Source organism: Mus musculus, chromosome 1, assembly GCF_000001635.26.
Source record: "Mus musculus strain C57BL/6J chromosome 1, GRCm38.p6 C57BL/6J".
Lineage (NCBI taxonomy): Eukaryota > Metazoa > Chordata > Mammalia > Rodentia > Muridae > Mus > Mus musculus.
Genome location: NC_000067.6, coordinates 151,521,868 through 151,525,805, shown reverse-complemented (window position 1 = coordinate 151,525,805; position 3,938 = coordinate 151,521,868).

Sequence of the window (3,938 nt, the reverse complement as noted above, 5' to 3'; positions counted from 1 at the left end):
CCTTTCCTGGCTTCCGCGAATACCTGTGCACAGTCCGCATACACAAGCACACAAGTACACAAATAGGAACTAATCTTTCAAAAGAAACAATCCCGAAATGCAGAGTGTGCTTTGCTTTTTTCGCGGTTGCTTTTGTGTTGTTGGGGATTGAAACCAGTCTTGGGCACCCCAGGCATCTGTCGATAGAGGACCTATCGATAAAGGCAGTGGGGAGCTTGGAAGTGTCAATCACTGTTATCCTGTTTTGTGTCCATATGAGCTTTGCATAACTGAACATTTTGTGGGGCTGGATTCTTGTGAAGTTAACTTTTTTCCCTCCAAGACAGAGTTTCTTCTCTAGCCCTGACTGTCCTAGGACTCGATCTGTAGACCAGGCTGTGCTCAAACTCAGAGATCCACCAGTCGCTGCCTCCCAAGTGCACCATGACCACTAGGCCTTTTTCCAAGCATGCTGAGTAACCGAAGATTCTTACCAGTACAATGGGCACATTCACCATTCGGCTTACTCCGGCCTTTCCTCTTTCACTTAAATACAAATGTTATATTCAAGATACCAAGTATCACCTGTAAGACGCCAACTCAAATGTGGTAATGAAGGCTGTGGATTTTCCCGGCTTGCACTTGTGAGATGATTCAGGAGAGTTCTGAAATGCATCAAGCCTCTCTTTTCCTGTTTATAGGATGAAGATAATGGTGGTAATTTCCTCAGAGGATTATTTCTGAGAGAAAGTGAAGCGGCTCTGCACACTCAGCATGACACTTCATGTACACACTTTATTTATTTATTTATTTATTTATTTATTTATTTTGGTTTTTCAAGACAGGGTTTCTCTGTGTAGCTCTGGCTGTCCTGAAACTCACTTTGTAGACCAGGCTGGCCTCAAACTCAGAAATCTGCCTGCCTCTGCCTCCCGAGTGTTGGGATTAAAGGTGTGTGCCACCACACCCTGCTAAGAACACACTTTATAAGTACACAGTTTGCAACTACACATATTATCCACTACATACTTTATAAGAACACACTTTATAAGTACATACTTTATAAGAACATAACTTATAAAAAACATGCTTAATGGGCTGGAGAGATGGTTCAGCAGTTAAGAGCACTGGCTCTTCTTCCAGAGGTCCTGAGTTCAATTCCCAGCAATCATATGGTGGCTCACAACCGTCTGTGTTAGGATCTGATGCTCTCCTCTGGTGTGTCCCAGGAGAACCACAATGTATTCACATACAACAACAACAACAAAAAAAAAATCTTAAAAAAAAAAAAGCAAATTACCAGTGACATTTTTGAAAACAATCAAGTCTACCTGAAAAAATTAAAAGTTATCCGGGCATGGTGGCGCACACCTTTAATCCCAGCACTTGGGAGGCAGAGGCAGGTGGATTTCTGAGTTCAAGGCCAGCCTGGTCTACAAAGTAAGTTCCAGGACAGCCAGGGCTATACAGAGAAACCCTGTCTCGAAAAACCACACACACACACACACACACACAAATAAAAATAAAAAAAAATTAAAAGTTGACATCTATGATGGCTATTAAAAAAAATGGGCTGGAGATATGACTCAGCAGTTAAGAGCACCGACTGCTCTTCCAAAGGTCCTGAGTTCAAATCCCAGCAACCACATGGTGGCTTACAACCATTTGTAATGAGATCTGATGCCCTCTTCTGGGGTGTCTGAAGACAGCTACAGTATGCTTACATATAATAAATAAATAAATCTTTTAAAAAAACACACACTTTATAAGTACATACTTTATAACTACACACTTTATAAGAACACACTTTATAAAGCTGTTGGCTCTAAGCACAGTTGTGAATTTACGTACAACTCCCCTAGTTTCCAGGATTATAGCTATTATTGCATGACTGGAGCTCTGTGAGAGACCCTGTTTCACAGTGAGCAGCCAGTAACAATGCAAGGACAGTTATTCCCGCGGCTTCATTCTTACCAGCCTCATCATATTTGGTCTGGGGCTGGGTTCCCGTGGACATGCTGAAATTTTTGAAGATCGCATCTATCTTCTACCTTAAATCTTTTTTTGAGTTACTGAGTTATTCATAGACCATTTTCTAATAAGATATTATCTATATATTTATTTAGTGTGTTTGTGTGCGGGCATGTGTGCATGCCTGTGTGCATGTGTGTAGGTCAGAGGACAACTTATGAGAGTCACTTCTCTGCTTCCACCATATGGATGCTGAGGACTGAACTCAGTTCATGAGGCTTAGGCAGCAAGTATTTTACCCACTGTGCTGTCTCCCAAGCCTATTTATAGACTTTTATTTTTTACTTGTGAGTGTGTGAATGTGCATGTGTGTGAGTGTGTATATGTGCATGTATGTGAATGTGTGTATGTGTACGTGTGTGTGTATGAGAGAGAGAGAGAGAGAGAGAGAGTTCACATATTGTGTGGATACCTGCAGAATTTAGAAGACTGGATCCCCCTTGGAGTTAGCGGTACAGGCAGTTGTGAGCCACCTGACTTGGGTACTAGAAATGAAACTCAGGTCCCCTCGAAAAGCTGCAAGCGCTCCTCACCTCTGAGCTATCTTTCCAGCCCCACATTTGTAGATTTCTTGGCAAGGGCATAATGTATAACTTAAATTGCATCCAGACACACTGAATACATTATTTTACACCTGAGTTTTTTTGTTTCTATTTGGGCTTGTTTGCTTGTTTGTTTTGTTTTGTTTTGTTTTTTTGAAGCAGGATTTTCCTGTGAATCTCTGCTTGTTTTGGGACTCTGTAGACCAGGGTGGGCTCCAATTCAGAGATCCACCTGTCTCTGCCTCCTGATTACTGAGATTAAAGGCATGCACCCACTGACAGGCACCACAAACAGGCACCACCGACAGGCACCACTGATAGGCTTTGTGTTTGTTTTTGGAAGCAGAACTGCACATAACTCATGTGCTTTGGAAAATTGAACATTTTGTGGAGCTGGATTCTTGTGAAAATCATCTTTTTGTCCCTCCAAGACAGGGTTTCTCTGTATAACCCTGGCTGTCCTGGAACTTGCTCTGTAGACCAGGCTGTACTCCAATTCAGAGATCCACCTGTTGGTGCCTCCCAAGTTCTGGGACTAAAGGCATGTGCTGCCACCACCAGGATGTGAAGTCATCTCAGTTCTGCCTATGTAACCTTAGGACCCAGAGTCTAGATTGAAGCTGTCCCTTTGCCAGTCTTAGCTCATATCAGACAAACTAAGCCTTCTTCTTAAGCTCCATCTTCCCTGGAGGAGGGCAGAAAGCTGGGTCTAGCTTCAGATACCTTGATTTACTCATCAAGCAACACTTCCTTAAACTTACACTGAGCCCTGCTTTCCTGGACATCTTGCCTGTGTGTGTCACCAATCAATCCCTCCACTTTTCATGATCCTGTTCTGTGACAGGACAACAGGGTCATTGCTCTGCTGTGACCCTTGCCCCCTCCTCCTTCCTCCTGCATTCTGAATCAGAGGTCAAGTCAATCTTCCAGCGTCTACTAAATAAAAATTCCATCAAAGGGAAGTGTATAAGTTGGGAAATTAGATTCCACCTACTGTTGTAGTCATGTGCTAATCAGTGGGATTCTTTGAAGGGAATCTAAGGAGATGAATTAGCAAACAGAACCTTACATTTCCCACCAGATTATAGGATATAAATTAGTAAGAGGGGAGTCAGATTCCATCCCCCACCACCAAAATAAAGTCATACAAGCCTTATAACTCTTTTGGAAGGACTGTAACTTGAAGAATCTATAATTATTCATTGGTCCCTATTTAGCCTAAATTCTCATTAAATAGGGCTAAGAATGTTTTGAGGAATGAAGATTAAGGTCTAGTAAACTATTTGAACACCTTATTTCTCACACCCAGTTGTTGGAGTCAGGCTATGCCCTATTCTAAGTTACTCCATATTGTATATAATCACCAATCACAAACCCAAGGGCTTT